General features: G+C 31.6%; 2 long non-coding RNA genes and 1 other non-coding gene across 4 annotated transcripts; 2 read left to right on the top strand and 1 right to left on the bottom strand.

Moving 5' to 3' along the window:
• Nucleotides 1-2,480: 2,480 nt before the first annotated feature.
• LOC136983200 (uncharacterized) lies at nt 2,481-2,951 on the bottom strand. 2 transcript variants are annotated; one of them, XR_010881995.1, is made up of 3 exons: nt 2,870-2,951; nt 2,634-2,800; nt 2,481-2,563 (listed from the first exon to the last, which is right to left on the bottom strand). It is a non-coding gene; the product is annotated as an uncharacterized lncRNA (long non-coding RNA). The 2 variants fall into 2 exon arrangements; XR_010881994.1 differs by lacking the exon at nt 2,870-2,951 and having other exon boundaries at nt 2,634-2,819.
• Nucleotides 2,952-6,223: 3,272 nt separating this feature from the next.
• On the top strand, nt 6,224-6,862 carry LOC136983209 (uncharacterized). Its single transcript, XR_010881998.1, has 3 exons — nt 6,224-6,310; nt 6,397-6,553; nt 6,812-6,862. It is a non-coding gene; the product is annotated as an uncharacterized lncRNA (long non-coding RNA).
• Nucleotides 6,863-9,496: 2,634 nt separating this feature from the next.
• TRNAL-UAA (transfer RNA leucine (anticodon UAA)) lies at nt 9,497-9,580 on the top strand. Its single transcript has one exon. It is a non-coding gene; the product is annotated as a tRNA-Leu (tRNA).
• Nucleotides 9,581-15,941: the final 6,361 nt, after the last annotated feature.

Here is a 15,941-nt window from a genome sequence, read left to right on the forward strand (position 1 = left end):
CTTTTGTTCAATTATGGTGTGTTGTAGTTCTATTGTCGCTTCTTTGGCATGTATCCAGTTTTCGCGGTTTGTATGTCTGTAGAAGCGATGGTATGCTTGCCTTTTTTTTCTAATTTTCGTCGGCACTCTTTATTCCACCACGGTGGTTAAGGTCTTTGTTGTCCTGGATTGTAGTGGTTGTGTTGGGGGCAGATGTGAGTTCTTTGTATTTGTCGACGAGGTCGTTGTAAGTCCAGGCTGTATGGAATGCCCAGGGTATTAGTGTTTGTACTATGTTTGTGTTGGTGTTTGTGTGCGTGGTTATTTGCTTTTTGTTTGCCTGTCCGAATGTTGGTAATGTCGGTTTCAATCAGGCGATGGTGGCTGCCACATAAAATGGGAAGTGGATTCCAGTTAGCGTGTCGTTAGTTGCGAGGGTTAGATCGATGGGTTATCCGTACTGATATAAATTTATTTTTAATGTATTCTTTTTCATTTTAAATTATTTAATAAGCATTCATGTTGCAATGTTTCGCAACCGTAGAATTACCTTGATTATTTCTTTCCTGGCTGTTATAAATACTGTATCCAGCAAAGAGTCGCTTAACTTTCCCAGCAACATTTAAAACTCCGTGTGTGGCGCCATCTGTTATAATATTTTATTATTAATTTTTTTTATATTTTTAATTATTATAAAATGAGAAAAAGTTTAATTTTAAGAGTACGAATGGGTTTTATAAAAAAAATTATAATTGCTAATAACGAGTATAATTGTCATTAAGTCCAATCTTACATATAAAAGTGCCGGGAAAGTATTAAATGATTTTCATTTGTTAGTTGTTTTTATTTTAAAGAAGTATGGCGATGATCCCACAAGATTTTTACATTTTGGACTCAGTGAACGTCGAGAAATACAAAAAATAGAGTTTGTTTCTGTATGTATGGATGTTTGTCTGTATGTGGGGGAGGAGCAGATTTGTTCACCCACTTTAATAAAGAAATATTAGACAACTAATGATTATAAGGGAAGGTGGGCCACACAGATAGTTAAGATTTTTTATATTTACTGCTCAGCAAAACCATGATTATGTATACAATAAAAAATTGTTTACATCCTAATAAAAAGTTAGTTAATGGCTATAGTGCAATTATTCTACATAGCTTGTTTAATGTGATGATAGTTTAATGTCGCTGTTTGGAGCTATAGGATACAATAAAGCTTTTCTATCTATCGTTCCATCTTCCTTTAAGATTAGATAACAAACATCTTTGGTACTGTGTTTTCGAGAGTTCTTCCTAGATGGTTCTTTATTTCTAATTATACATTGCGTTGATCTTTTTGAGGTACAGACTTACTTATGTACTTAGGACAATTGGGGAAGTTTGATGGATATGTTTGTTTTGTTAAATTAAGACAACGTAACACTTAGGCGACCTGCCTAGGGAAAGGTATTCTTTAAGGGTAACCGTCCCCTATTCAGACGTTACACATGCGGAGAAAATCCGGAAAACTCTACGTAGTTAGCCCGTCCTAGAGAGGCGCGAACCCACGATCAAACTCCCAGTGTTCAGGGAACGGAACCGCTTGCCACTGGTGGGCCGCTTTGATGGTTATGCATCTGACATTAATGCCTTGCGATCTCGTGGAATTTCTTTCTCTCCATTTATAACATTGGAGTAGGTTTTTAAAATACTTGCAAAATGTACGTCACAAACGTAATATTTACTTGTTAGCATCTTGTCATCTCGTAGAATGCATCGCCTCCACGCTTCAATCTTATCGCTAGGAACACGGAAGAACTGGTTTTGTTTACACATCTTTCACAATAGACTTGGTCCTTCAAAAAACCCCATAACTGGAACTCACATGGGGTGATATTAGGTGAACGAGGAGACGACAGCTGTTGGGAAGTAACATTTGATCACCCATTCATCTGTGAAAGCTCGCCTTAACACACGTCAAACAGAACGCGCGACGTGGAATGGTGGACCATCTTGCAAGAATATAATATCTTGAAGGCACTCATGTTAATATGAATAAATTTACAGAATTGCAGAATTGCATATTATTTTCTACAAACTTAACGAAAAAAAAAAAAAATCAGGAAAAGCCATTGAATTTTGATATTAGATAAAACAATAACCAAAAAGAGCAATGGGTGATGTGCCTCACTCATATTATTACTCTCGGATGGACTTGAAAAAGGTTTTAGTGTCTACAGGGATATAGGGTTAATGGGATAAAGAAACGCAACACATAGGCGATCTGTCAAGGGAGAAGTGTCTCTCGTAAGGATTGTCTATGGGAAACGCCCTATTTAGGTGTTTACACACAAAAATAAAACTCTGAAATCTCTACGCAGCCAGCCCGTTGGTGCCGAATTAAAATTATTTGTATATTTTCGGCTCATGTCAAAAATCAGGTTACCGGTATATTAATTGTCTTAATTATATGTTAGAATATTTTATCGATACAAATACAAACTAAAATAATAAACAAATTAAAGATTTTAAAAATACTTTATTAGTTCATGTCACGATGATTCTTGTTATTCTTCAATGAGAGGGAAAAGTAAAAGTCGTCCTGCAATGTTAAAAATAAACCAATGTTACAATGTTCTATTATTAGACCAAATTCTAATAATGTTACTTACGTGGAATCTGGATCCGTGCAGAGGACTTTACAAACATATTTACAATATTTTTCTGAAGTGCAAACTTTCTTGCAAAGCCAACTGCACAAACCGGCATCTGCTTCAAAAAATATTCCAAATAACACAATCAAAAGTAAAGCAAATGCAGCCGATCGCATCATTCTTGCCTGTAATTAAAACGTAACATTAAAAAATCGAAATAGCAAATACGATTAAGCGAAAGTACAATTAATTACTTTTACTGTAATTTCTTGGAAAGCGAGAGGAGCGTTATTGTAAGTGATGGCGATCTTTTATACGTATTTTATTGTATTTTTATCTAGTTTTGATATTATTTATGACGGAATTTGTCAAGTGCGAATATTTTAAAAGTAAGATAATTTATCTTGCAGTTGGAGAAATTAAGAATTTTCCCAAGAAGAAGTTTTCTAAAAGTCTACAATAAAATATTTAGCTTATGTATGTCAATATCTCATCAATTTAATAAACTTTTTCTATTTATTTATCTCTATTAATATTCTTAATGGCTACTTATGAACTTGCTATTATTTAAAAGGACTTATCAGGCCACAGTTTTTTAGTTGGAAAGATCACTAAGAGATTTTTTATTAAACCAATATGTACACTACATTTCGGGTCTATTACTACTCTTCATCAATTGGTTTTTTTTCGCGTATCTGATAGCCTAAAGCTGACAAGCTGTGATTTTTGATGGATTAAACTACTTCCCCTGCATACTTTAGTAATTTCTCTGTTCTCAACAGATATCCAAATGACCGTTGTTTCTCCTCTTCTTTGTATTTCTAACCTGAGTCCCTCACTGTTCTTATTTTTTTCTGTATATCTTTACTTTTTTTTTTTTTTTTTTGTAAAGTTTCCTCGTTTTATCATTTCTTCAAGTGACCAAAATGCTCGAGAATATTTTATTGAGACCAAAAATCATTCATCCTAAATATTGTATAGATATTATAATTAAATAATATATTAAAAAAGCCAAATGCTTGTCACTGATCATATTCAAATAGTAGGAAATACATAGGTTTACTCAATTATAAATTAATAAAATTTTCTTGGTCCGTTGATCATTGTGATCTATACAAAGGATCGAGGAATATTCTGTTGAAAATCTTAATTATAAAAATTATTAATGTCATCTTGCTTTATATTGTCAACCGCAGTGGCGTAGCGTAGTGGGGGCGGCAGGGGCGGCCCGCCCCGGGCGGCACTTTTAGGGGGCGGCAGAATTTCACAATAAATACACAATACACAATAAACCTGTACAATACACAATAATGACGATTGTTTTTTGCCGAAAAGTTCTTTAGAATTACTGTATATTTTAGTCTTTTGAATCGAGATACCTAAATAAGGAGGGCGGCGAAATTTTCCTCCGCCCCGGGCGGCTGACTCCCACGCTACGCCACTGGTCAACCGGCATATATTTAATTAATAATCTAAGAGTATGTGGACCAAATTTTGTTTCATATCAATGCAAAAGAACAATTGAAATAGTTTCCATTTTATTGAATACTCTCGTAAAAATCATCAACATATGGGTATTTGGGTATTTGTTACTAATTGCCTTACAGAAAAACATTCATACAAAGATTGAATACTTATCTTTCAATTACCTTTTAATATTGTAATGTAACTGCTAAACTTTTGAAGGATCCCAGAGAAACAGATAAATGAGTTTACATGGCACAGGTTTATACTGTATAAATAAAAGTAATAAATTTGTGTTTATAATAATTATTATGATTTTTCTTTTCGCAGAAAAAGAAAAAGTGATCCCATTAAATTGGATGTACTTTTAGTACTATTTTGAGAATTAACAATAACTTTAACGTAAAGGCTTGAAAACTTGCATTAAAGTTGTAAGTTAGTAAGCTTTCAGTTATTCGAGAAAAATGAAACTGGATAAATCGAGTACTTAGAAAACGAAGCATTAAATTTTCAAAGAGAAATATAGAGATGAATGCCACGTTACATAGTTACTTGTAATAAACTGGACACTTCCTTCTGGCCAATAGCTTGTTTGCAAAGTGACGAAATCATAAAGCAATTTGACATGACGTAATGGCTCATCCAATAGCTAATGTGATCCCGGATAACCGAAAGTCTATTGTATAACGATAATCCCTAAACAAAATGATATCCAAGTAAACAGTTAAGTTTGAGTACCTTTACTAAGTTAGTACATTACTAGGACAGTCAGTTGGTCGAGGTAGTATCCAGATTCGATCTGGAGGACCCAGCACCAAATCTTGCCGATCAACTCCTGAAATTTTCGTGGACGGACTGTCCCGGATATGCCAAGCACCGTCCCTCATCATCCGGTCGCTCCATTGTGGGCTTGGCCAAACCCAAGATGGGTATGGAAAAAATTCCTCTTATTGCTCATAGCGTGGAGAGAGAGGGAAAGGGGAAAGTACATTACTGAACACTGCCTTTAAACAATTATAGAACTATAAACCAAATTTTTATGACAACTGTTTCTACTTTACGACTAATAGGGCCTATACGTCAATTATAACTTTGAAATGTGTATTCAAGTGTCATAACTTTTTATCATGTTTTTGTTCTGTTATATAGTTAAGGAAAAGCAATACAAAGTTTTTCAGAAACATAAGCTCGATTATAATAATGACCTTATTGGAATAGGACGACTTGCTTTACGACAATTTTCCATGATCCAATTCAGTCATAAGAGCCACAATCTACTGAATATATTTCATTTATTATATTAATAATACAATTACTTTCATGTAGAACGGTTTCGTTTTATTCGTATAGCCTACGGCAATGCGACACGTGGCCGATCTACAAAGGGGGAATGCCTCCGGGAAGGCATTGATATAGGAAATTGACACTATTTAGGTGTTACTAACGTAAAGAAAACCCAGAAAACTCCACGTTGCCAGCCCGTTAGCCAGGTGCAAACCTACAAAATATGATTTGTGTTTATACAGACTGCTATAAAAGTAACTATTTAAAAAATTATTGCATTCTAACCCGAAGTAATTTAAACTAAACACAAACATACGAGCTTCTCACATACTTCAGACTTCTTCCGCATGCTTATTTAAATCGTACTGTACGTACGTATCTTTACGTAAGATATATAGACCTATAGGTCGTTTATATACAAATCTTATGTACATTGAATACAGCCTATGCAATTTATACACACATATACAGTATATAATAGTCATATGTATACACAGATAGAAAGATATTAGCATGGTCGTTTGGATCCAGACATGAAGAAATTCCAAAATTTAGCCATTTATGTAAAAAAAACATGATGCGAGCGACATAAAGATTCGATTTATAACTGGTGAAAAAAATCTGTTTTTCAATTATCGTCTTCGAAATTTTAAAATATTTATAAAAATCATCAATAAAAACATTTTGGGAGTTTTCATTAAGAAAATGCATGGTTATGAACGTATGTTTATATATAAAATGTAGATATAACTATCAATTATTTTAACTGTATTAAAAATATCTGATAAATTTTAATATATTTGTGATGTTATCTAACCATTATGCTATTTCCCACAAGAAATTTATTGATATCAGCATATTATCTATTAATAATATGAGAATTTGCTTATAAATTTCAACATAATTCGAAATCATTTCTTTTGGGCCAACGTCGAAAAACATTGCAAGTAAGAAATTCTGTTTTAATTATCAAAATTAAAATAATTAATCTAGAAGATGATGACATTATTAATTATTACTGCTTTACTTTCAGACATGAAACTCTTAATTTTGAGTTTATTTATCGTATTAGCTTTTACTGTTTTGGAAGTGGAAAGTGGTCTTTGCAGTTGGGCCTGTAGAACATATTGTCCAATTCCTAAAGTTTGCCATTGGGGGTGCAAATTGCTCTGCACAGATCCTCCGCAAGAGTATGTAAATTTTAAAATTAAAAATTGTTTGATTTATTTAATATTTGTTTTCCTTAATTAATCTTCTATCAGAATATAAGAGAAAACGAAGATATCATTTTCTATAGATAACATTAAATATTTATTTAGCAATCGCCATCTTAATATACCACTCTTTTGCTAAGAAATTTGAGAATTAAACATACTTTAATGACTTATGAGCTTAAACATTTGTTTTAAAAGCTGCTTTGGATTTTAATAACATTATTTTTATTTCAGGAAAACTTATTTTTTCCCAAGTTCAAGAGTTTAAATTATGAATGTTATTAAGTGAGTATACTCTATATAGGTTATATATAATATTATGAATAATAAAAGCATTTAGTTAGAATATATCAGAAGTTATTTTTACATTAAAATCAGTAGTTGTTAACCTAAAGTAATATAGTATCACTCAAGGCTATTGTAGTAAACATTTAAACCATTATAAAAATAATGGCTACCTTCCATGTATTGTTACTAAATAAGTTTTGTTCAAAAGTATTTAAGCTTAATATTTTAAGCTAAAAGTTTAAAAATGCCTCTTTTAAATACACTGTATCACCAATTTTTTTTTATCACAACAAAATAAGAAAGATTTAAGATAAAATGTTTCATTTCTCTCATTGATAAGTGTTTGTTTGCAATAGTGAAAGGTGTATAATTTATCACACATCATATCATATCTGTAAAGGAAGATTTTACCATTCAGAGATCAATTTCAATTTAATATTTAATTAAATTAACTTAATCAACTGTTATTTTTTATGTTTAATTTTTAAATATAAAAAAATATATTTTTTAAATATAATTTTTTAGCTGAATATATTGTAAGGTGAAGAACGGATCTTTTCAATCCTCTCTTCAACAAATAGCATTTTATAATTTACACAATTAACTTTATATATAAAACTTAATATAATATAATATAAGCTTGATTAAAATTTACTTTTTTCTAATTCGAATAAATTTTTTTAAACAGAAAATTGCAGTTTTAAAACATGGTGTAACTACGAAAATGGGAAACCAAGCAGAACTTAGGAAATAAATGTCATGTAATGGATACATAATAGAATTCTGGAGTAATTTTATTATATTTTTCATTAAATTTACGAAACACTTTATTATATAAATTAGCGCACAAAAAATGAAATTACAAATTAATTTTTTAAAAATATTTATTGTTAAATTAAGTGGTCGTTTACCGAATTAATTAACAGTTTGCAAATAAGTAATTCGAGTAAATAAACATAAATGTTATAAAAAAAAAAATAAGCATAATACTAATAGATTCCGTATACTCCATACTATATACAAATACTAATCGGCAGTAAGGATGAAAAATTGCTCTTTTTAACCAAACAAACCCTTTTCTAGTTTACGAGTTTAATCTACTAATACAAAAATTTTAATAGCGTATTTTAAAAAATGTTTAGTTTGAAATGTTGTTCAATAATGGCTAAAGAGTAAGCAAAATTAAGATTAAAATTTGATTACTGTCCTTTAATTGATTTACACTATGCTTCTTACTTTCTTGGCTGCTGTGTATTTGTTAGACTCAAAGACCGGAAACGTCTATTGAACGAAAATATCTACCACAACGCGTTTTGACTTCTCAGATCCATTCATAACGCGTATTTCATGTGGTGGCACTTTAAAAATGGATCTCACAAAGCGTTTTGGCATATTCATTAATACCACAAAGAGAAATCCGTGTCCATATTCTTTCAATAATCAACCGGAATGCAATCCGGCAATGTGAAAATGCCACAACGCGTTGTTACATTTACATTTATGACTTTTAGAACAGTACTCCTACGTGCGATTTAATTTACTATACGATTTGGCTGTGGATTACAGTTTAATTTAAATGATAATATCTATTGTATATATCCGATGCAAAATGGTAAATCCTATCAACATCCCTTCCGTAACTTTGGGGCACCCCATGTCCTAATGCATAGATAGAACAAAAAATTCCAACAACGAGTTGCTTAACTTTCCTGAAAACATTTAAACCTTAGAGAGCCTGTAATGAGAAACGCTTTTCTATTGGCAATTTGTGATCGCGTGACCTTAAGCGGCCATTATTCTTCCAAACAACGTGTTAACGAGATTGGAACGAAAGTTTTGTGGATAAATTTTATCGTCTATACCAGGGCTTCTTAAACTTTTTTTTTTTATTCACGACCCCATTTATGATTGTGATTTTTTTCGCGATTCCCAAAAATGTAAAATAAAGATATATAAACATTTTTTGATGATTTATTGATTAGGTAACAATATACATGCATTTGAAAAAATATAGTTTTAGAATTTGTTTAAAAACACACAAAAATATAAAATTAAAAATTGCACAAAAAGTTGTAGAATTGTATTTATTATAGTTACAAAAATTATTTTTAATATTTTGCCTCAAGATTTTGCTAAGCGACCCCAAATGGGGGCGCGACCCATAGTTTAAGAAGCCCTGGTCTATACGTTCGTTGTCAGCAAACAAATTAAAATTAATCAAAGATTAGTGATATTAAGAACATATGGACAATATTCCGGATGGCGATACACTGTTTATTTGTATTCATCTTAAATTTTTGAGTGTTATACTTGCACGAGAATATCGGACCATTATACTCTCTTTACCAGCTCACACGTGTGATTAGCTCCGGCCACCGCTTAAATTCTTTTTTAAATCTATGAAACATCACTTCAATCAAGCTTGTAAAAACTGGACGCGTAATCACGCAAGAAACGTGATTACGCATCCAATGCGTAAACGCTCGCTAGGCGTTGTTCCTCTACTTAACGATTTTGCATCTCCGCAGGGGTTTAAATTTAATAATTCGATCGAAGAGGAGAATGACGAAATCGATAACGATTACTTTTCGAACTGATAAAGAGGCGTTTCAAAACTGAACGTTCTGTCGTGTCAGAATGGCCGAGTGGTCTAAGGCGCCAGATTTAAGCTCTGGTCCTCGTGTGAGGGCGTGGGTTCGAACCCCACTTCTGACAGATTATTTTGCTCGAGTGAACACATCTCGAGGTTCAAGCTTGTTCGTTTTGAGTCGGGAACGTGTTATGTATGCTCTTGGTAAATTCGCTGTCTTTACGTTATTACATTTATTTTTAATATTGAAAGAAAGTTCGTTGCGTTAGTAAGCACGATGAAATTCCCATCGGAGTTTCAATATTCGTTTCGACTCTACGCCAATTTACTCGTCACCTACTTAGAATTGATCTACAGATGTAATTTAAAATTAAAAGATGTCTGAATATGAGTTGTCTATATACAATTGTCTTATGGCAGCCAAAGGCGAAAGGTCCTCATTTTAGATACCTTATAAGTGACTACGATAATTAACTTTCCTTTGTAAAAGAAAATAATAAACAAATAAATCATTATTATTTTGCTTTCACGCTAATTCAAAAACAATAAAATGTATATTCTTAGGTTTCAGAACACCATCGAACACTGACGGTAGAAATGGTGTTATCCTGAATTATCCTGTTAGAAACAAAAACTCTCTGTTTTGTGCTTTGTATGCATGATCTTGTCAGAAGGAACTTCATTGTTATTATGTATGCTAGCTATTTTTCATGCAATAAAAATGAAATAAAAAATCACAAGGTCACAATCTCAACGAAAATTGTTTATGTAATTTTTTTATTATAAATTTTATCTTCTATCGTTACAGTTAACGTGTTCTTATTAATTAATTTCAGAAAACGAAACAAATAATTTCAACGAATTCATTCTTTATGCATTTATATACTTTATATTCCATTTTACGTGGATTGGATTGATTGGACACGTGTTTCAGATTGCCACGTGTTGCAATGCAACACGGGGCAATCTGAAACAGAGAATGACTCGCAGAGGACTTTCTGAAACCAGGAAAACTCACGTTGGTGAGGTGCGAACTCACGACCAACAAGTGTTCAGTGATTTTTATTCACTCGACAACTGATGGACACTCACTTTATGTAGAAAAAATTAATTCGTTGAAATTATTGCGTATATTTAAAAAACAATCGAAAGCATTTATGGAAAAAACGATGAAACCATCGGGTGAAATCATAAACATTGGAATATCCATAAATCTAAAAGAACAATTGTCAATGCTATAACATCTGATATGGATCTATAAATCAGACAATGTGGAAAGCCTTTGGCATTGTTAGTGGAAAATTTAGTAAATGTGTATATTATATCTCACATCCTAATTGTTCAGAAGAAACCGTTGAGTTTACTGCTGATCCGGTGCATCTTTTTAAAAATATTTATTTTTGTAATGATATAACTATGTACATGTACGGTAGATATTTTATGCATTTTTCAAGTTTACTAAGTAATTTACAATTTGTTCATATGTTTATTATTAATATTTCTACACAAATAAAAGGTAACGAATTAAATAAAAACTATAATTTAAAAAAAAAATTAATTTAAAAAATAAATGGCATTAGTTTACCTGGTGAATAGGTGAAAAGATATAATACTTTTGTCCTCGGAGACGTTTTGTATCACTATGTCACGTTTATTTCATCTATTTTTAGAACATAACATAAAACAACTTTAATTATTAACATTCAGGATATTTAAAACAATAGTAAAAATTAATTCTAAAATCGAAAACGACATTTATTTTCTTCTTCCCGAATTTACATTTGAATAAGTGCTAGATTATTTGTATTTCCTCCAACTAACTTGTAAGTATAGTATGTGGCTGCGCTAAAATAGATTGGAAAAGACATGGCGGCAGCTATCCGTCTCATTACAGACTCTCTATTAAACTTGCGTTTGTAACGCCATCTATTATGATATTTTATTATTAAAAACTTTTTATATTTTCAATTATTATAAAATGGTAAAAAGCTTTATTTTGAGTGTAGGGATGAGTTTTATTTAAAATAGTAAATGCTAATAACGAGTAAAATCGTCATTAAGTCTAACCCTACTGGAAGATATGATACATGAACCCCTTCATCTACTCAACCGGTCAATTTTTAGTAGACAAAATTTACTGTACAAGAATCTATTCTTCTATTATAGACCTTTTAATAAACTGCCAAGAATAAAATTATTTTATTTAATTCATATTTATTAAATTTGAGATCAGTGATTTAAACTGTGTTTCGCGAAACCATAGGATTTCGAAAAGTCGTTTGCAAGAAAAATTTTTGACTGCAATTTGAAAAAACCGTACACTTATATATTCCCACTGTCTCTCTGTCTGTCTGTCCGTCCTTAATCTCGAGAACAGACAAAAATCGAGAACAGTTATGGAAAGATTAGGGGCAGAAGATCCCGATTAACTATATACGAACTTCCAGTCTACACCGGAAGTCGCGTGATTTCAATTAAAAACTTTTCTTCACAACGGATGACCGGCATGACCCTGTTGTTATCAGGAAAAGTATGATATACAGGGGCAAGACACTACTAATTTGAGATCGAAAGAATATATTTTAAACTAAATAAATTAAAAATTGCAGCCTGGCATCCACTTTGCTGCACTCCTCTCTTTCTGATATACTGTACAGTACATGCAGGCTATCTGATGAGCATAGAAAAAAAAATTGAGATCCTAATTATCCTGAATATCTTGAAGATACTGGTGACTTCTGCTACAGAAACTGAAAGTATTTTGGGTTTTGGGCTTTGCATTACATAAAAAACGTTGTTTGGAGCATTAATGGTTAGGTTATATTATTTCCATAAGTTTATAGGCATATGGTTAACTAGATGTCGGAAGATCTTTACGGAAACCATCTTAAGTCACTTTCTATAATCCGGCATTTTTACTTTTCCGACTGCTATATGTAACAGAGAGAAAGTATGGCAATCGATGAAAAAATGGCCCCTAACATTTCCCTATTTTTTTTGGGATACTATAGATTACCGCCTATGGAATTTCGGTTCTTTGAGTATATATCTGAACTCAGGAGACCGAGACGAGTTCAACGATACCCTACTTTTAGACCGGAGACGAAAAATAATAAAGTTATCATACTTTTTTCCAGCGATCGCGCGATGATAGGGAGTCGCGTCGCTCTCTCCGGTAAGTCGGCTTCGCTATCGCGATCGGGAGTCGCGTCGCTTGCTGTTAAAATTGCCTTTAGTAGATGTTTCCCCCCTTTATTACTTTGTTCAAGAACTACCGTGAATCAGTAACTAGTGACGTTTAGCACATGGCGCCCTGCCGGCGACTCCCCTCCGGAAGGTCAGTCGAGAGCACCAACAGTGGGAACGGTTGCCATGTTCGCTGCCATAAGTAACATTAACCGAAATGGCGATCGCGCAATGATCAGAAGTCGCGTCGCTCTCTCCGCTCTCGTATCGCGTGTTTAACCCTACTGGAGATGACTGTCCGATGTGTAGTCCGACGTCATGGTTTGCAGACTTTACCGCAAGATGGCAGTACTAGCAACTATGGTGCCGTCTTCATGAGAGCATTAAAAAAGTATGGTAACTTAAAAAGTATGATAATTTTTTTATTTTTCGTCTCCGGTCCAAAAATAGAGTACCGTTGAACTCGTCTCGGTCCCCTGAGTTCAAATATATAATCAAAGTCCTGAAATTCCATAGGTGGTAATCTATAGTACACCCTTTTTTTATTCAAGGACCATTAAACGTTGAGAAATGCAAAAAATTCGAATTTTTTTTTTCTGTGTACGTATGCATGAGATTTTGTTCACTCCATTTAAAGCTTAATAACTACTGTGCTTTTTACCGAAAAATTTCTGAAATTTTGCAGAGGAGTTTGTGTATTAGGGCGATTGATGCTATTAAATTTTTGTTATTAAAAATCGACCGGTTGGGGAGATAAAGGGGATTATGTGTCATATCTCCAGGAGGGGTTGGACTTAATGGCGATTTTACTCGTTATTATCATTTACTATTTTTTAAAAAACTCATCCCTACCTTCAAAATTAAGCTTTCTGCCATTTTATAATAATTAAAAATATGATATTTTATCATTAAAAACTTTTTATAACAGATGGCGACACATAGGCAGTTTTAAATGTCGCCGGGAAAGTTAAGCAGCTCGCTGCTAAATTTTTATTTTATTTTTATTATTATTTATTTTTTTGTAGTCCGACAATGGCCAAATCCCAAGGATGCCGGATTAAGAATATATCATTGAACCTGTATCATGTAATTTTTGAGTCCTGACTTAACAATTAAATGACGACATTTCTTTAAAATATTTTATAATTTTACTTTAAAAAAGAGTAATTATAATAGATATTAACGTTTAATTTAGTTATCATGGATTATTCTTTATCATGAAATATTATATAACTAATAGGCTATCAATTAGATTGAAAATAGATATCATATCAGTTAGTGATTCATATTCTCATGAATATATGATTAAAAACAAAAGAAAAAACTTATTTTTTAATTAAATTTATATTTAAAATATTGCACAACTAATTTAAAAATTGAGAAAAATTTCAATAAGTTATTCATGTACATAAACAGGAAAATTATGAAAAGTTGCAGTCAGAACTCCAATCTTTCTTGTTATATCAACATGAAATATGTCCATATTTATACGTAAAACAATATTCAAATGACTTAATATTAAATAATAAATTATGATTGAGAAATATTTGTATTTAATTTATTCGTTTTCTCTTGAAAAGCGGAAAGTATACATAAAAATAAAACCGCTTAGCCCTTATTCTTTCGAATAAAATGGACAGGTAACAAGATAGATAGAATTTTAAACAACCATAAATTATTCATATTACCAAGAATTGTAGCGATCGTCGTAGTAGATACTATTTATAATGAAAGAGAAATAAGGAAGGATGTATGCATGATTCAACTCACGATTATTTCATAAAAGGATACATATTAATCATTGTAAAGAACAAAACACATAGAAAGAATACTATTTTCAATGGATTTTTGAAAGTTTTTATGGACATATGCTAAAGAGAAATTTTGAATAATCGAATTCGAAAGTATTCTCAGTATGAAAACAATAATAGTTCCGGTATGCGACATTTAAGCTGTTCCACAAACTCTAGAGTTACATAAGACATTCTCAAATTTCCTCAAACAGCGAGTGATCGTAATTAATAGAACCCACATTCAACGCTGTCTAGAGGAATATTTAGCTGTCCAAATACAACCATATTTGATATGGTGACATTTCACGACATGCGGAAGACATTTCCATAACGAAACTTACCACTTTTAAGTAAAAAACATTTTATCTGCACAACATATTCACGCTACACGCAATGGATACTGTTTAATATGACTCCCAATTTGAAGGTTTAAAACCTGAAGGCAATATGTTAAAAAGCCGACAGTAATTAATTTCCTGTGATGCTTCTCACATTCATCACTTGCTGTCTTTAAAGGCTGCGAAATTTGTAACATGTCATCAATAAAGCACATTTTTTAAATGTTCCCCTACAATAAAAAATCGTACAGATTAAGATCCAAAACGCCAAAAGTCCCGTAGTGGTCAGTTTCGGAACTAATCGATTAAAGATCAATTTTACTATGAAATTCCGGAGGAAATAATTAAATTTAGTAAGGAAAATTTCGTGAATGTTGAATTTGAAGACTGAAGCTAATAACAGCATAAACATTAGTTTAGATTTTACTTTTTTATATGCAATTAATATAAATAAATCTATATACATACATACATATATCTATTTATCATAAGGATGATAAAATATTAATGAATTACTATAATTAAGCATATTTAAGAAACAAAATTAACTATAAAAAATTATTTTATATTAAATAACTTAAATATATTTTATTTATAACACTAATAACAAAAAAATATATGTTGTTTAAGTTTAATTTTTGGCAATGCTTTCTATACTATAAAAGCATTTCAAAGTATAAGCACCATAAGATTACAATCTTCTATTGTCTACATGGAATTTTAGCTATTCTTGAAAGCTTAAGTCTTAAATTATTACTGTTTCTTTTAAATAAGCAGAATAAATGATTACTGCGATAGGAAGAAAAAATTCCCAGCTTAATATTTTAAAATAAATACACTGATAAGAGGAAAATTTGTAAGTATTAAATGCTCCACAAATCTCTAGATTTATTTATTTTATATAATCTGACAGGCTTCTAATGTGTATCTTTAGGAAGTTTTAAAGAAAGTTTTTTATTTTACAGTCAGTTTGAAGCATAAAAATATTCTCTAAAATTATTTCATGCATTTAAAAATTAATTACAGGTTTTCTTAATTTTAAATGAAAACATTTTAACTTCACATTCTTTAAATCTTTAGAGTTTATTCTCCTTTTGGATCAGCTTACACACTTGTTACTAACATCTGTTCAAAAATCTGCTGGTTTTTGAGTTTTTAGCCAAGTTTCT

This window comes from Centruroides vittatus, unplaced genomic scaffold, assembly GCF_030686945.1.
Source record: "Centruroides vittatus isolate TY-2023 unplaced genomic scaffold, ASM3068694v2 contig_12, whole genome shotgun sequence".
Lineage (NCBI taxonomy): Eukaryota > Metazoa > Arthropoda > Arachnida > Scorpiones > Buthidae > Centruroides > Centruroides vittatus.